The 18,669-nt window shown below is 40.1% G+C and overlaps 1 long non-coding RNA gene across 1 annotated transcript; it reads left to right on the forward strand.

The window, feature by feature from the left end:
- Positions 1 to 715: 715 nt before the first annotated feature.
- On the forward strand, positions 716 to 9,172 carry LOC307045615. Its single transcript, XR_013809958.1, has 3 exons — positions 716 to 1,094; positions 2,408 to 4,845; positions 5,538 to 9,172. It is a non-coding gene; the product is annotated as an uncharacterized lncRNA (long non-coding RNA).
- Positions 9,173 to 18,669: the final 9,497 nt, after the last annotated feature.

Genomic DNA, 18,669 nt, shown 5'->3' on the forward strand with positions numbered 1-18,669 from the left:
AAAACGTGCGGTCCTCCACGCAAACTCTAACCCATGCGTACGCACTAAGCACAACAACGGGAAAGACGAGAGACTGCGACACCGTTGGCAGAAGGAAGAATGGAGAGAATAATAAATAATTATAAATAATAATAATGGGACACAAACCACCAAATAAAAAAAAATAATTCAGATTGTTAGAAATTAAAATCAATGTTTTGATGGTATAATGTAGCTTAAACATAACGTCAGTTTAAACGCTATTTTATACTGAAAAAAATAGAAATTCTCGTGCACAACCGGTTGTTAAGCTTTGATTCTGAAAATCCTTCATCTCCGGTTAGCATTTAGCATGTGGCTAATATACGATTTCCTAAAGAGGTGAATTTAGTAGTGAAATTACATGGAGTGGTGCAAACCGAAGCCTACTGATTCAACACTACAACTATAGATGTCGAGATACTACCATGCTGAATATTAAATGAAGGTACAGTTTATTTGAATACATTATTGTTTTCAGACGTGGGTAGCATGTGACAACATCCGGAACTCCACCGGAAACCAAAATGCCTTGAAGTATTTCCAGTATTTTTAAAGTATGAATTACAGCGTTTAGAATGTGTTAAATGAAAAGTGATGAAAGAGAATATGAGGAGAAGAGGCATTTGGAAGTAAGCAATGAATGTAAAATGTCGGAATCCTCCGTATAACGCAATATTGGATCGGACTCAGAAGAACGAGGGGGGAGTCCCCTACGTCACTACAGCTCCCAGAGAGGAGGAGCGAACAGCCAGGAAGCGGGAAGTACGGAGACTTGTGTGTCTCTTCTTCACGGCCGCCATTGTGAGAGGGAGCTGCAGCTTTTCTCTCCTCACCAGAACAATATTCTGTCTGTAACACTACCGCGTCTTTTTAATTAAAGTATCCCATTTGAATCTTATCAAAGACTCCATTTAGTCTCATTTTAAAGCTTCTCTCCTGGATGCGAGAATAACGAACATATTTAACAATTGGTGACCCAGCCGACGTGATCTCGTTCCACCGGGAGAGCAGTTGCAGTTTTCAAAGGAGCTTGAACGATGCTGGCAGACATCTACTCAGGCCCATACAAAAAGGTAAAGAAGTACCTGTTTATTCAAAATATTCAATAGATTACATAGTGAACAATAGGATTATGTATCTGTCTGGTAAGTTGGACTCCTGAGAAAGACTGCCTAAATTAAAGTTAAAACATGCCTAAATTGATCAACATTGGTATTCTCGGTGGCGTTGCTTTGTCACAGGCAGGGTGAGTTCATTTTCTTTTGTTCTATTTAACCCTGCATGCTATTCGTTTGTCTGTTATTACATGTCGGCTAGAGGCCAATAACTTCAATAGGTGTCTCTTGTTACGTTTTAAGTTAACGTGAATGGTTTTAGGCCATTAAGCAGTTGGGACTGCTTGAGGCAAAGACACAGCCAAAGTTGGAAGCTAAGGTTATTGGAGTGAGTGTTTGTGTTAACAACAGTGTGAGGCTGTTTTTAAAAAAGTCAGGAGTTTGAAGCTTTCAGTGGTTACTTTTTTCTGTTTTCAAAAAGACATTGCATGTGGATTACGACGAGAAAAAGCGACATTCGTGCGTCAGATAGACGATATTCTTCTGATTGTGTTTGAATAGCGTCCCATTTTGTCCCATAATAGCGTGTTTAAACAGAAGAGATGACCATACTGGCTCTTAAAGTCAAAACATTTACGTACATGGGTAGAGGGCTATGACGTAAGGGTATGAGGCCCATTTATCATTGTAAACTAAATATAAATGTTATTTTAAACTACAGTGTTGTGTGTTGAATTTACTAGACAAAATATCACCCCGCCATTACTTAAACTCCACTGTGAGAGCCACGAGGTGTTTTTTCGAATCCCTTTGTTCTTCAAGTCAATGGTTGGAAAACCAGTTGTCATCTTGTCTTGACCTCATGTTCACAGTGAACCACACGGCAGTCGCCATTTCATGAAATGCTAATTGAAGTACTCTGTTTGCTTTAACACACTGAGGCTAGGCATTCCATCTTGTGAAGAACATCATACTTCTTGTCAGAGTTAGAACTATTGGAAGTACTTCTGCTGGTAAAAGTGTATTGGCCGGTTTTGGGATATTCTTGGTTGCAAGTGTGTATTGGCGGTTTTGTGAATATTCTTGTTTGCAAATGTGTTTTGGCGGTTATGTGCTGTGTTGTTTAACCATAGTGTAGTGTTCTTCCTATTTGAAAGATATTTTTAAGGAAAATAAGTTTCTCCTTGTTAAAAACAAGTCAGTTTTGCAACAGCTATTCCCTAGTGGATTAAGCTGGAAATGAAAATAGCACACTCTGGTGGTAGTACAGAATTATTACACAAATAGAAGAAACACCATAACATTTTGATGATGAGATGTTACCATTGCAGCCAAATGGGACATTGGTCCAGAGAGTGTCTGCAGAACAATGCACCAAACAACGGCCATCCATGCATTTACCCCAGGGGAGGTTTCCATGATGACGACAGAAGCAGGAGGTCCCAGGGATGTCAAAGACGAACAGGTGGGCCAAACATGAACCAAATGCCACTGACAGCCTGGTAGCAACCAGAACAATGAGGAAGCTCAGAGGGCCAGACCGCCAGGTGATGCATCTTAAGCACAAGGGTATTTAGAAATCCAGCTACATAGAGCCACATATGTCACCACAGGAGGGAGAGGTTGAATGTTATTTAAAAGATAGTGAGTAGCATATTGCATTTACACATAAAGCATCCACAGAGTAGTGGAAGATAGAACATTTAGACATTTAGAACATTTAAACATTTAGCAGACTATTTTTGTAATTATGAGAAGGAAAATACATTACGAGTGATGTTGTTCCCCCAAACAGAAAACTATTGTGTCCACACAGCTAGTGAGGTCAAGACGATGGGCTTCCACCCAAAATATGCAAGGGGCGGCGATACACCTGACGTGAAGCTGTCCAGACCTGAAAACAGAAACTTGATTCTGCTGTGGTGAAGTCTGGCTACAAAGGGAGGTGTCCAATAGGGTCCCTTGTCTCAAACCAGTGAAGAAGTCAACAAGAACCCAGCAGAACTAGAGAGTGACTGTTAACGGGAGAACAGTGACGGAGCGACAGAAACTGGCCCAACATTTTCCAGCCAGTACATAGATAGACCCCGTCAGAAGACCGGGGCTGTGTTTAAAGGGGAACTTCATTTATTCTTAGCCAGAAGTGCAGTTTTTCATCAAACAATTATGTGATTTATGGAGTCAGATTACATTTTTCTCATAAACACAATTTTATAATCGGTCTGAAGTATCTGTTTTAAGGCATGAGCTGCAGATTAAATAACATAACACTGATTGAGAGCTTGGATGAAGAAGTTGTAGGGTTTTTACAACAGTTTCAAGAATCAGTCTTTATTTATTTATTCTTGAGTAACTTTACTGATTTATAGTGTAGTGCGTAAGGCAATATCTCATTTGAGTGAGGGGCACCAGCCCTTCATGCAGGTCACCCTCTGTGAGAATAGTTCATATTTTCCCTCCAGTTTGGAGAAATATTATTTTATCATATGTTAATTCAGCAGTGTCAACCAATCCTCTGATCCTAGAATTATTGAGACGCATTAGCGAAACAAGGGGTATTGTTTTTCGCAGCAACGATGATGCATAATACCAAGACAAGAGCCATTATTAAAAGAAGCAAACTATTTTTTGTGCTAATGGCAGATTTTTTAGTGAATATAGATGTTTACCATCAGAAAGCCATACATCATACGATATTTTTGTACGCCTTGTGGGTACACGGAGAAGTTATATTAATTTAATGCAACGTTATGGGTTTTACATGTCCTATTCATAATAGGTTAATCATTGCAATATTAATTGAGCATTTTATGCTCAAAGGAGGGAGTGTCATGATTATACAGATATGTTGATTTCAGTGACGTTGTATTTAATAAATAATAACATGTAGTCAACAATAGGTCTCATAACAACAAGAGGTATGCCGAAGCTTGGGCCTTCTCCAAGGAGGGAGTGGTCCAGTTTTAGATATTAGACAAATAGAAGTGGATGAATATGTCAGAACTCTGAGTAATATTATGCAAGTTTTCTCTACACAGGCTAGGAAAACTACAGAGATACCAGACGAGACACCAGAAGGGACTCCTGTTCGGCCAGGTGAATGGGTGAGAGTGAAAGTTCACAAAAGACAGTGAGCTGATCCCCGGTGAACGGAAGCGTGAAAAGTTGTAACAAACTTCACACGCGCTCCGGTTTAAAGGTAAAGAAAAAGGAGCAAATTGACACCATCTCACACATTGTCACCCTTCACTGGCAACTTCCAGAACATTATTGGGAATTAGGACTGATTTGGCAGAGCTGGGACAAAACAATAAATAGAAATAAGATAAAGATAGAAACAGCTCAAAAGACAAATTGTCTATAGATTTTTATAGATTGTACATTAATGTGAAAACCTATTTTTTGTTTTACATCTGAAAAAGAGTCAAATTTTTTGTATATGTTATTTTTGTACTCATTATTTAAATTCTGTAACGGACACAACCAGGGATACAATAGAGATGATGACAAGAACAAAGCCAAACCAATTGTGGGGTCCCCTAGGGATAAGAGTCAGAATAGCATTGTCGATTGTGCTCATTACACTTGGCACCTTTCTGGTTGGAAGGGGAGTACAATATCAAGTAAAACATGGAACCATTAGTTCACTCATAGAATGCCCACATCACTAACAAGACTCCAGCTGTGTTTCAGAGACTTTCACTTATCCCCAGAGCCAAAAGATCAGCTGAGCAACAAGAGGAGGAGTTAGAAATACTCGTTCCCAAAGGTGAGGCGGTTATAATCAAGATGATTCACCCCCCCCCCACCCTATATGCAGTTCTTGTATCAAATGATGAGATGGGTTTAAGTGATCGGGATATGTAAGTGATGGGGATTTACAGATTAGGGGAATCTCTAAATACACTGGATCCATGTTTTAGTCTGTACCAGAAACACCCCCTGTTAAGTTTATTTACAACCGACCGGTGACCTGAGCACAATTATTGAAAATGATTACAGTAGAGACAAGCTACTAACCCACAAGTACAGCTTTGTATGTACAAACTCTTTGAACAAGATTCCCCAGCAGATAGTGGCAACATTGCAGATATGTCCAGTCACAAAAGTTACTAAGGTTCTAAATAAAAGTGGGATTGAATTGGGATGGAGAAAATATGGGGACGTTATTTTATAGTGTGTGAAACATGTGGTGCTTGATTTAAATGTATAGAAGAAAATGGTTTCCTGAAAGAGTTAATTGGAGTAAACATGTTACAGTGGGTGAAAACAATGTTTAGGGATATGGTACAATTATTGGAAGACATTAACTGGGCTTAGATGACATTTAACATCGAAGAAAGATAGTAAAATAGGGACGGGAAAGATTGGATTTATTGTACCTCAGTGTGTTAGAATTAACTATAGGAAATGCGTCCCGAGATCTCTCTCTCTCTCTCTCTCTCTCTCTCCGCCTGTCAGACTGCTACGACCCCATCGTCCAAGCAGACAAAAGACCTCACCACGGAAGACTCCTCCTCCTCCATCGAACAGACAGAGAACCAGAGCTGAACCAACAACTCCAACACTGCATCCAGAACTATCTCCACCTGAGGCACCAAGAACCAAAACCAGGTGACATAAAAAGGCACACTTTCATCGGTCCCCCACAGGACATGAAGTTCCAAGCTGAGCCACGGGATTAGGCTCAAGAGCAGAGTGTGGGACATGAGAGCAGAATACGCCCTCCATGCAACAAAGTAGAGACTGTAAAGGAGGAGATGAAATGCAAAGCAGTTGGGCCACTCAAAAGAGTTACAGCGGAAGGATCCAAGAGCAGATGGACTGAGGAGAAGGTGGACGGAGGAGAGGACAGGACGGAAGAGTTGGCATGGTCTGGCAGAACGTGAGGGGGTCGTGGCTTGACAACCAGAGCAGGAGAGAAGGAAAACGGGAGTGAGTGAGTTTACACATAAACACACTTATTCACCAACGAGAGATACGTAAAGAAAATATTTATTAGCTATTAATTAATCAATTGGTGAATTTATAAAGAAAGAAAGAGGGAAACTATTAAATAACCCTAAAAACACACGGTAGAACATATTATTCAATCTTTTCATCATATGAACAAATTATTCTTTAAGAGATTGTTATTCATGTGTGAACCAGGGAAGATTTAATTTGTTACAATTCAAATCTACAGTTTTTTTTAGGAACCACTCTATAAGAGTAGACAAATCTTTATTTGTATGAAAAATGTTAAAGGTAGAGCTAGTACCAAGCCAAAGAAGGGAGCGCACGGCACCAGAGTATGAGTTTTAAAAGGCAAGCACCACCAGCTCCTAATGGTCATCCATTCACCAGATGACCTGACATTTAGAGATGTTATTTAAAGGAGAAACATACCTGCCATAAGTGTAAATTCCGGAATTGAACTACAAACCATTAAATGAAATGACTTCTGTTTTTAAAATCCTTGTTAAAGGAGGGAGTAATTATCACATGCTCGGGCACCCAAGGTTCCACACACTGTTAAAGGGGTTAGCATAGCTATTTAAGTAGACCATAATTTAACATAAATTAGTATAATGCGTTATTGATATTCCACCGGTTCTCAAAATCTTCTCCCAGAAATGACTGTCTAGAATGCCGTACCCCAGAGTAGAACGTACCGATTGAACACAACGGCCCCTTCTAGAGAACATATTACTTTCATACCTTAAATGGTATGAAAGGAGAGAGGGTACATTTCTCATGAGGAGACAGTTACAAATGCTAGCAGAACAAGACGACCCACCCCGTATACAGATGTTGATGACAATGATGAGTTAGTTTAAATGATATGGATGTTCGGAGATGAGATTGATCAATGAATGTCCAGCCGATGTGATTCTTTAAATGATGAAATCATGTGAAGAAGTGAGCAAAATTAAAATGGAGTGAATCCATTTCAATTTACTTCATACTATTCCAAGATAGTATATTTTTATTATTCCAATTAATTTTACACTATTCTAAGATAGTCCATTTTATTTGACTTTATTATTTTATACTATTCTAATATGGTAGATTTCATGTTGTATAAATCATTGCTATTCTAAAATGGTTTGTTTCTTTACACTTTGTAAAAACAAGTGCCTTAACACTGAGCGTGGTATGAGAACGGTTTCTGTGAAAGGAGGGAGGAAGAAATGTTCTGATACCAAGCCATTGCTGCTATTTTGAAGAATGATATTGAATGCAAACACTAGAAGTTATACACAAGAAAAAACTTTTATGTTTGAACAAAGTATTTTTTTGTAGTTTTGTAAAGTTAGGGCTATTGAACCATTCCATTTAGATTGCATGTTTGTAATATGAGATATGTAATATGCAAAGTTCAGATGAAGAACTCATTGATTTCAGTATTATTCACACCTTTTAGGTGTGTAAGGGGGGACTGTTAGAAATTAAAATCAATGTTTTGATGGTATAATTTAGCTTAAACATACCGTCAGTTTAAACGCTCTTTTATACTGAAAAAAACAGAAATTCTCGTGCACAACCAGTTGTTAAGCTTTTATTCTGAAAATCCTTCATCTCCGGTTAGCATGTAGCATGTGGCTAATATACGATTTCCTAAAGAGGTGAATTTAGTAGCAAAATGACGTGGAGTGGTGCAAACCGAAACCTACTGATTTAACACTACAACTATAGATGTCGAGATACTACCATGCTGAATCTTAAATGAAGGTACAGTTTATTTGAATACATTATTGTTTACAGACGTGGGTAGCATGTGACAACATCCGGCACTCCACCGGAAATGAAGGATTAAGTTGAATTATTTGAAGTATTAAAGTAACGTGTTATGGCAGGAAAGTTAAATCTGGTATATTCATTTTAATGTCACCTTATATATTCATGTGTGTTAAATTTGAAGGGACAAAGTATCTTTTCCCTCCCCAATATATTTAGGTGAAGTCTTTTTGTTCAGAGAGGGATGTGAGCAGGGGACATCCATATTTGGGGATAGCTCCAAAACTCTGGAATGTTTCCCTCATAAAAGAAGAGGGTACGTTACACATGCTTAGGGCAAAGGTGTGTGTTTTCATAGCAGTAAATATATGTGCTGCGTGATTACTGTTCAACTATACCTCTGTTTTTATTCTTTCATGTGTGGGTATTAAATGGCTACAAACATTGTGGAGAAATGAGCTTAAACATGTTTTATTACTCTATATGAAATGGAAGCAGCTTTTATGACAGGGACGAGAGAGCTGGGGGAGGGGACATTCTTCTTAAGATTTTCAGCATGTCAAATGATCAGGGAAATCTACTTGTTTTAAATAGATGTATGTGGTTAATTACTTTGTATTAATAATAAAAGTATGTGTAAAGGAAGCTGGAAATATACAATGTGAAACCTTTTATTTTAAGTAAAGATGTGAACAATAGCTCAAACAAATGGAAGGGCTGCAGGACAAATGAGTGTGTTCTCTATATTGGGCCTGTGTGAAGTTTGACTATTTGAAAAGCATCTCTAATACTGCTTAAGAGCATAGGTAATGTGTTCCTCGTTATTATTGATATGAAGGTAATTTACATGTATTACATATATTTAGCCAACTATAACAACCATATCTTAAAACATATTTTTAACTTGTGTGTGGTAACCTGAGGGGGGGGAAGATGGCCACAGGGACAAAGAGCCATAAAGGGGAATGTGTGTGTGCTGGCTGCAAGATGTGAAATAAGATAAGGAAACTTGTTGTTTAGAGCAGGTTGGTTCCAGACACCAAAAGGTGTCTGGTTTTCGATAAAATTGAAAGAGACTTTTTGTTTCCGGGTTTCTTCTGCTGTGTCGCACTGATTGGGTGCGACAGGCCATGTGTTGGTCTCTCCCAATAAGATGACCTCTGGGGGAAAGCACGCACACACCTCCTCCTGTGTTTTTAGTATGAAAGCCTGTGTTTTCCTTTGGTTCGCGCTCTTGTTTTTGACTGGCCGTTCCTGAGACCTGTCTCACACGTGGTAGAACCTGAGCCCGGAGTACTCTGCAGAGTGCTTCGTGATTCCTTTGTATTTGTATTGTTACTCTTTATCATTAAAACAAGATTATTGTTTCACTTTCATTCTGGTGTTTCTTAATCCCTTCCTTTTTACGAATTTACCCAGCTTATCAAACGACACGCGGAGACGAGGTTGGTTTTAAACATCCTCCAAATCTCCAACAAATAGTGACCCGACGTGTCTGAGTGGGGTGTTTTCGGGGAAGAGACCACCAGCAGCAAGCGGACGGAATAGTCCAGGGCTAAACATCTCGGCCTCTTCTGAGAACTAAAAACAGAGCTCTGTACAATAGGCCACCAGGTGAGCAGACACGATTTAATTCGAAACCTGTGATTTGACCATATTCCAAATTTTAGGGTTGTCAGACGAAGTTTACAGTGTTTTTATAGTAACAATGCAAATGCGTGTTTTAGTTGTAGAGTAGGATATTGAGTTCCTGCAGCCAGAAGGGTATTGAAGTCCCGGGCTTAAAAAGTGGGGGTATAGAGTCCCCACAGTTAGACTGTCTGGAGTAGTCAAATGGTAGTATTAAGTCTCCATATCAGACTGACTCAAAATAACGAATCCACAGCTCGACGGGGCTGGAGATGAGTTATTTATGTTATAAGTGATCCAAAGGAGAGTAACGCAAACTTCAAAAACCAATTTTGAAGTGACCGGACCTCATTAATCCTTTGTTCTGTGGGGGTTGAATCTATAAAGCCAAATGTCACGATAAAGAGTTCTGTAAACCTGGGTTACGACTCCATGTCAGCGTCACATTGTTGAAAGACGGTGTTGAAGCGCGCTGAGAGGCTCGCTAAACTTGTTGGAATAAACATCGGACAATAAAAGCTGAATAGACTGTACGGGGAATTTTTTCTGTGAATATTTACTGGTAACAAGGACAGTAAGTCAGATCAATAGATATGAAGTCTGTGAATATTTACTGGTAACAGAAACAGCCTAAGTCAGATGAATAGATACGAAGTCATCATGAAGGGAGAATTTTAACGAGAGGAGCGTGAGTTAAGAGCTTACGAGGACAGTGGGTTCAAGCAGAAAAATTGAATAAAAGGATAGCAGAAGTGTTAATTGTTGAGAGAAGCCCCCCTTTTCCTAAAGAGGCTGAGAGCTACAGCGGGGGAAAGAGAAGGGGGTGTCAGTATTTGTCTGTGAGAGTTCCCCCCACCCTTTTTCCTCTCGAGAGCAGCAGCAGCAGCCCGGAGTGTGTCTGCTTGCTTTTTTCTCTAGTGATCTGAAGTTGGAAGGAAATACATAGAAAATTAACAGATCAAGGTGTGATTTGAAGTGGTAGATATATTGAAATAAATAAGGAACAATGATTTGCTGCTATTTAAACATAGTCTTTGAGAACTGATTGATACCGTTGCATTGCGTTGTGAATTTCATGGTATTTGTCTTAACTATAATGTACCCACATGCATGTGGTTTCTTTGTCCCAGTTCATTTTAAAGTCAGCCGCCTCATGGCTAAATCTATTTGACCCCATGAGGTCAAGAGTCATTCTGTTAGACCACCATCTTGTGAAAGACAAATCATTGTTCTTTTGTCACATTTTGAATTAGAAAAGAGTTCATTTTGCTAGATCAATTTATCTATAAATGTTGTAGTGGGAGTTTTGTGTTTGCTAACATTTTTAGGAACGACAACACTAGGAGATGAGTAAACTCAAGAATCCGTAGAGTGTAAATACATAGAGAAAAACACATTTTGATACTCTAACTCTTTGCACATCATAGACAAGGAATTTAGACAATATAAATAAATATTCACCAAAAGTAATAAGTATAATGGAAAGTAGACATGGGCCTACACTTGAGTCAAATTATATTACTGTGATCTGATCAGTGTGCTCTGCAGGTTTACTATTGTTCTAAGTAACAGTGGGATTTAAAATATTGGAGAAAGTATGGAGATGTTCTTTCGTAGTGTGTGAAATATGTAATGCTTGAAACAGGTATTTCAATTTATGGAAGAAAATGGTTTCCTGAAAGAGTCAGGTTGGGTAGATATGTAACAATGGATGAAACAATTTATAGAGGGAGTTTTTGTAATATCATTAGTAGACATTAATGGTGTTGTTTAGATGGCATTTAGCAACTAAGACATATAGTATGATTAGAAAGAGACAGAGTGGAAAGGGTTGGATTGATTCAATCTCAGTGTGCTAGATTTCTTATGGATAATGCGTCCCGGGACCTGGACTCGCCCTCTGAGTTAGAAAGGCTACGACCCCGTCCCTCCAAGCAGACAAAAGACCCAACCCAACAGGAGACTCCTCCTTCTCCATCAAACAGACAGAGAACCGGAGCTGAACCGTCTCCACCTGAGGCATCCAGAACCAAACCGCTTGCTGACATACAGAAATACTCTCATCAGTCCCTCAGACAGGGCTGAGCCACGAGATTTGGCACAGGAGCAGAGTGGGGGACATGAGAGCAGAATCCGCCCTCCATGAAGCAGCAGAGAGACTGTAAAGGGGAGATGAAATGCAAAGCAGTGCAAAGAACAGTGGCATGATGTGGGCTGCAGATGTGACTGGGCCAAAGGCTGCCTAAAACAGTTACAGCGGATGGATTCAAGAGCTGATTTACTGAAGAGAAGACAGAATCAGAGGAGTTGGCATAGTCGATTTGAAGTGAGGAGGTCGGGGTCACGGCTTGAGACAACCAGGGGAGGAGAAAAGGAAAACGGGAATGAGTGAGTTTACACATAAACACACTTATTCACAAAACGCACATGGAAGACACCACATTTAAAGAACTTGAATTGACTTGATAAATAAGTAAAGATAAAAAGAGGTATTAACCATGAATTAATCGATTGGTAAATTCAAAATAGCAGTAAAGAGGAAACTATTAAAGTAAAATGAGAAAATCATCCTAAAAACACACTGAGGGTTAAAGGGGGAGACATGAGGGAAATATGCACTACACTTTAAGCAGGGGGTGTTTTGGAGTAGCACAGTGTAGAACCATATTCTTCAATCTTTCCATCATATTAATAAATTATTCTTCAAGAGATTTTTATTCATGTGTGAATAAAGTAGTGATCTCATTTGTTACAATATTGATTTCACCATTGTGGCATAGTTATTACCATAGGAGGGCTTTAGGATGGAAACTGTTTTTAATCATTGATAGAGTAAAGGGTGATGGTTGCATGTTCGGACACCCAAGTTTCCACACACTGCTAAAGAGTTTAACATTGTTTTTAAGTAGACCGGAATTGAAGATAAATGAGTATAATGAGCTATGAAATGCAGAGCTACACAGATCCTAGTAATGTTTTGACTTAAGATAATAGTTATGTACACAAGTTTCTGAATTAGATTTATTAGACATTTTAATACTACTTAGTTGTAAATAAATTGCAGTAGTAGTAGTACTATTATGAAGTGAGTTTTGTACCAAGTTGCAGGAAATGTGGGAAGCAGCCGTCCCGATGACAAGTTAGAGATATCTGACTTAAAGTGGTAATCGTGAATTGATAAATGATGGCACTCCATATATGACTGATTTTTGTAGACAGATGATACTGGCCTTTGCTGAAATATCAAAGTCTCTGCAGAGCACGACACATGGCCAATGAAACTGAGACCAAATGACCTTTGACCCTGACTGACAGTGTAGTGTGACTTGAGAACAGCACTATCAATGACTGACTCTGGGGCTGACCAAACTTGACTTTACAACCTGACAGTGTGAGTGTGAATGAATTTCTGCATGTGATCAGTGTAACTGCATGATTCTAAAACAATGACTAACCAAGCATGTTTTTAGACTAATACATTATTTTGGAGCTACATGGGAAACACAGGTTTCCTACAATTCCACACATTTGGAAAAACGCACATGTGACCCGTTTCTAATTCCCACAGGAGTTGGCGGTTTGCAAATGTAAAACTCAAACTAAAATCTAAAGATTCTGTTTCTTTTAGGACTGCTAGCTGGATATAAACACTTATTTTCCCTGGAGTGTTTACTGTGAAAGATGATGGATATACTTTTGTGAATGATGTTTGGTATTTTCTTATAACCACTGGTTACCTGAAGGTTTTCTTCCCATACAGCAGTTTGTTACACATGTGTACATGTGTAAAAAGGGGGAGTGTGGGATATTTTCATTTAGGGACTCGAAGAAACCTGCCGCCCCAACTCAGATGTTCAATCTGACCATTGATTGACAGTTTTAGATGTAACCTGCTCCATATCTGGGGATAAGATACTGTTTGATGAATGTTGACATGTTTCTAATATTGATTGAGTTATAACAGGTAACACAGATGCAGAATCAGTGGCCAAGGGGCTACTGAGAGAGGTAATTCCAGAATGAGAATGAGAAGGTGAACGGTGATAATGAAAACAATTTTGTAATATTTCAACAGGTATTAAAGTAACTGAGGTTTGAAATGTAGAAAGAACATATTACAGCTAAGTTAAAACATAGTAATGTATTGAGATAGAATTTAATTTAGACAACATCTTGTAACTAGCCTGGTAAAGAAGTAAAAGCCATAGACTTTTTGGTTTAGATCATTATTGGGATGGACATTTAATTTAAATTCATAATGGAAAGACATTTGATGACAGTATGTTGGATTTCTGTATTCATTTTTCAGCTTGATAATATCTAAGCACTGACGGGTAGAAGCAGTATCACCAGGAAATTATTCACTATGTCAGTATCATGATTTTAGTTGTTTTTAATCCATAACATTAGTGTGTTTCTTTACCAGAGACATTAGCAGTTCATATTATATTTAGATTTTAAATAGGATCTCAAGGATTTCATTTCTAATAACACAGATGCTTGTCAGAAATTCAGAGCTATTGAGATATGTTATTTAGTTCACCTGAAGATGTTGGGGTTTATTTTGTTGACACAGGCCAAGTATTAGAATTCTGAAGCGGCCTACCAGTGGTGGGTCAAACACCTGCGGGCCCAGAAGCCCTGAGAGAGACTTGAGGGGTGGGTATCAGATTTCTCCACACAGGTTGCTGACGCCAAAAGGGGGATCCGAGGAGCAGGAGGCCGACACAGCGGAGTTCGTCAAAGGGGGACATCTGGTACTACTGGAGCCAGTGTGCAGCGGGGAAATCACCTGGAAGGACCCTCGACGACATCCGGACGGACCTGGCTATCATCAACGCGGACATCCCTACAGCAGACGACTTGGAAGCAGGCATCAGCGGACTGGAGGAGAAGGACCTCGCGGACATCCCTACAGCAGACGACTCGGAAGCGGCTGTCAGCAGGCTGGGGGACTTCTCGAGGCAGCAGAGGAGTCTACTTCTCTCTGATCAGATTCATCAGTTCCACCTTTGAAGGAAAGGCCGCATCTCCCCCTCCCTATCAGCTGCCCTTGTTGGCGTATTCCTTTGAGGAGGAGGGGGGCCCTGAGGATTCAACAACACGCAAGGATGCTGCTTTCTGGCACTCAGGCTCTCACTCTGATAGTTTCTTCACTGTCATTGGAGGTTGTTTTCTGTTCCCAAAGGTTTAAGGTTGGGGGACAGACACAGTCTCAAAGAATGACAGTAGTTGTGTTTCAAATGTCTTATGTGTGTTGGTCTCGTGAGGTGAGTCCAAAAGGGGAAATTAAGGATTAAGTTGAATTATTTGAAGTATTAAAGTAACGTGTTATGGCAGGAAAGTTAAATCTGGTATATTCATTTTAAGGTCACCTTATATATATTCATGTGTGTTAAATTTGAAAGGACAAAGTATCTTTTCCCTCCCCCAATATATTGAGGTGAAGTCTTTGTGTTCAGAGAGGGATGTGAGCAGGGGACATCCTAATTTGGGGATAGCTCCAAAACTCTGGAATGTTTCCCTCATAAAAGAAGAGGGTGCGTTACACATGCTTTGGGCAAATGTGTGTGTGTTTTCATTGCAGTAAATATATGTGCTGCGTGATTACTGTTCAACTATACCTCTGTTCTTATTCTTTCATGTGTGGGTACTAAATGGCTACAAACATTGTGGAGAAATGAGCTTAAACATGTTTTATTACTCTATATGAAATGGAAGCAGCTTTTATGACAGGGACGAGAGAGCTGGAGGAGGGGACATTCTTCTTAAGATTTTCAGCATGTCAAATGATCAGGGAAATCTACTTGTTTTAAATAGATGTATGTGGTTAATTACTTTGTATTAATAATAACAGTATGTGTAAAGGAAGCTGGAAATATGCAATGTGAAACCTTTTATTTGAAGTGAAGATGTGAACAATAGCTCAAACAAATGGAAGGGCTATAGGACTAATGAGGGTGTTCTCTGTATTAGGCCTGTGTGAAGTTTGACTATTTGAAAAGCATCTCTAATACTGCTTAAGAGTATAGGTAATGTGTTCCTCGTTGTTATTGATATGAAAGTAATTAACATGTATTTCGTATATTTAGCCAACTATAACAACTATATCTTAAAACATACTTTTAACTTGTGTGTGGTAACCTGAGGGGGGGGGGGGGGGGAGATGGACTCAGGGACAAAGAGCCATAAAGGAGATGTGTGTGTGCTGGCTACAAGATGTGAAATAAGATAAGGAAACTTGTTGTTGAGAGCAAGTTCGTACCATACACCAAAAGGTGTCTGGTCTTCGTCAAACTGAAGGAGACTTTTTGTTTCCGGGTTTCTTCTGCTGTGTCGCACTGATTGGGTGCGACAGGCCATGTGTTGGTCTCTCCCAATAAGATGACCTCTGGGGGAAAGCAGGCACACACCTCCTCCTGTGTTTTAGTATGAAAGCCTGTGTTTTCCTTTGGTTCGCGCTCTTGTTTTTCACCGGCCGTTCCTGAGACCTGTCTCACACGGTGGTAGAACCTGAGCCCGGAGTACTCTGCAGAGTGCTTCGTGATTTCTTTGTATTTGTATTTTGTATCGTTACTGTTTATCATTAAAGCAAGATTATTGTTTAACTTGTATTCTGGTGTTTCTTAATCCCTTCCTTTTCCCGAATTCACCCAGCTTATCAAACGACACGCGGAGACGAGGTTGGTTTTCAACATCCTCCAAATCTCCAACAACATCTATTGAAAACAAGTAGATTTCCCTGATAATTGACATGCTGAAAATCTTAAGAAGAATTTCCCCTCCCCCAGCTCTCTCGTCCCTATCATAAAAGCTGCTTCCATTTCCTATAGAGTAATAAAACATGTTTAAGCTAATTTCTCCACAATGTTTGTAGCCATTTAGTACCCACACATGAAAGAATAAAAACAAAGGTATAGTTGAACAGTAATCATGTAGCCCTCAGGGCTCGGTTCTTGGTCCCCTCCTCTTCTCCCTGTACACAAACTCGCTCGGGTCTGTCATTAGCCCGCATGGTTTTTCATACCACTGCTACGCTGACGACACCCAACTAATTATGTCCTTTCCCCGCTCAGAGACCCAGGTCGTCGCACGCATCTCTGCTTGCCTAGCAGACATCTCTCGGTGGATGTCTGCTCATCACCTCAAGCTCAACCTTGACAAGACTGAACTGCTCTTCCTTCCGGGAAAAGATTGTCCCACTCTTGACCTAACAATCAACATCGGCACCTCTGTTGTTTCCCCGACTCAGACTGCAAGGAATCTGGGTGTGGTCCTAGATAACAAATTGTCCTTCACTGCAAACATCGCTGCTACAACCCGCTGCTGCAGATACACGCTTTACAACATCAGGAGGATACGTCCCCAGCTGACCCAGACATCAGCGCAGATTCTGGTCCAGGCTCTCGTCATCTCACGCCTAGACTACTGCAACTCCCTCCTGGCTGGTCTACCTGCATGTGCCATCCGACCTCTGCAGCTCATCCAGAATGCAGCGGCTCGTCTGGTCTTCAACCTTCCCAAATTCTCCCACACCACACCGCTCCTCCGCTCCCTTCACTGGCTTCCAGTAACTGCTAGAATCCACTTCAAGACACTGGTACTTGCGTACCATGCTGTGAATGGATCTGGCCCTTCCTACATCCAGGACATGGTTAAACCGTACACCCCAGCACGTGCACTCCGCTCTGCATCAGCCAAACAGCTCGCTGCACCCGCACTGCGAGGGGGACCCAAGTTCCCGTCAGCAAAAACACGTGGGTTTGCTATCCTGGCTCCAAAATGGTGGAATGAGCTCCCCATTGAAATCAGGACAGCAGATAGCTTACACATCTTCCGACGCAAACTGAAAACTCATCTCTTTAGACTCCACTTCGAGCGATAGAATTACTAACAAAGCATTTATATACTAATAAAGGGCTGGCTTTCTAAATGCCAGTTGAGTAGCACTTGAAATGTTTGGCTCTATGAAACCTGATGTACTTATATGATTCTGTTTTCTTAAAGGTTGTATCTTCCTGGTCGAATGCACTTATTGTAAGTCGCTTTGGATAAAAGCGTCAGCTAAATGAAATGTAATGTAATGTAATGTAATATATTTACTGCAATGAAAACACACACATTTGCCCAAAGCATGTGTAACGCACCCTCTTCTTTTATGAGGGAAACATTCCAGAGTTTTGGAGCTATCCCCAAATAAGGATGTCCCCTGCTCACATCCCTCTCTGAACAAAAAGACTTCACCTCAATATATTGGGGAGGAAAAATGTAATTTGTCCCTTCAAATTTAACACACATGAATATATATATATAAGGTGACATTAAAATGAATATACCAGATTGAACTTTCCTGCCATAACACGTTACTTTAATACTTCAAATAATTCAAATAATACTTCAGGCCGCAATTGCGAGAGGGAGCTGCATCTTTTCTCTCCTCACCAGAACAATATTCTGTCTGTAACGCTACCGCGCCTTTTTAATTAAAGTATCCCATTTGAATCTTCTCAGAGACTCCATTTAGTCTCATTTTAAAGCTTCTCTCCTGGTCGCGAGAATAACGAACATAGTTAACAAGATCCAGTCGTCATGACTCCACTCCGGAGGAATTCCCCGATCATTTCTTAGTTTCTCATCAAGGGGGTGTCTCCTGTCCCCGGTACAAACACACTGCCTGAGGAAGGCTATGTGTATTTTTGTTGTCATTAACCTTTTTCAGTCCACTTATTTATTTATTTTGTTGACGATCCGACCTCCATGCTGCTACTCTGGTTCAAACTGCATCCACCAAACAATATGATTTATCTCAACCTCCCCAAAATAACCAAAATCTGACACAGTGTGAGATGTCTTTTTGAGCTGTTATTTCGTCATTTCCTGCAATCTTCTCCATGCAGTCAGTCAAAATGAATGAATGAATGGGCGTTTCTTTGACTATTTATAGGCAAATATGGGCATTACATGAAGCCCGCAAAAGCTGCACCGCATTTCGAGTCGATAGTGATTTATAAAGGGAAACCGTCGTAGGAAGTGCCGTACGCACTTCCCTCGCCGGTATGCAATGTTTTGTGAATCTGAACATTTCTGTACCTATTTAATTTACGTAAGCAACCTTCCCATGTGAATCCTACGCACGACGTTATAAATGAGTTCCCTGGACAAGGTATTTGGAAGATTCATAGCTAACCACACTGAAAATTATGGATGATCTCATATTTTTAAGCCTCAATTTGTCCTTCCTCCC

This window comes from Notothenia rossii (assembly GCF_949606895.1).
Source record: "Notothenia rossii genome assembly, chromosome: 7".
NCBI lineage: Eukaryota > Metazoa > Chordata > Actinopteri > Perciformes > Nototheniidae > Notothenia > Notothenia rossii.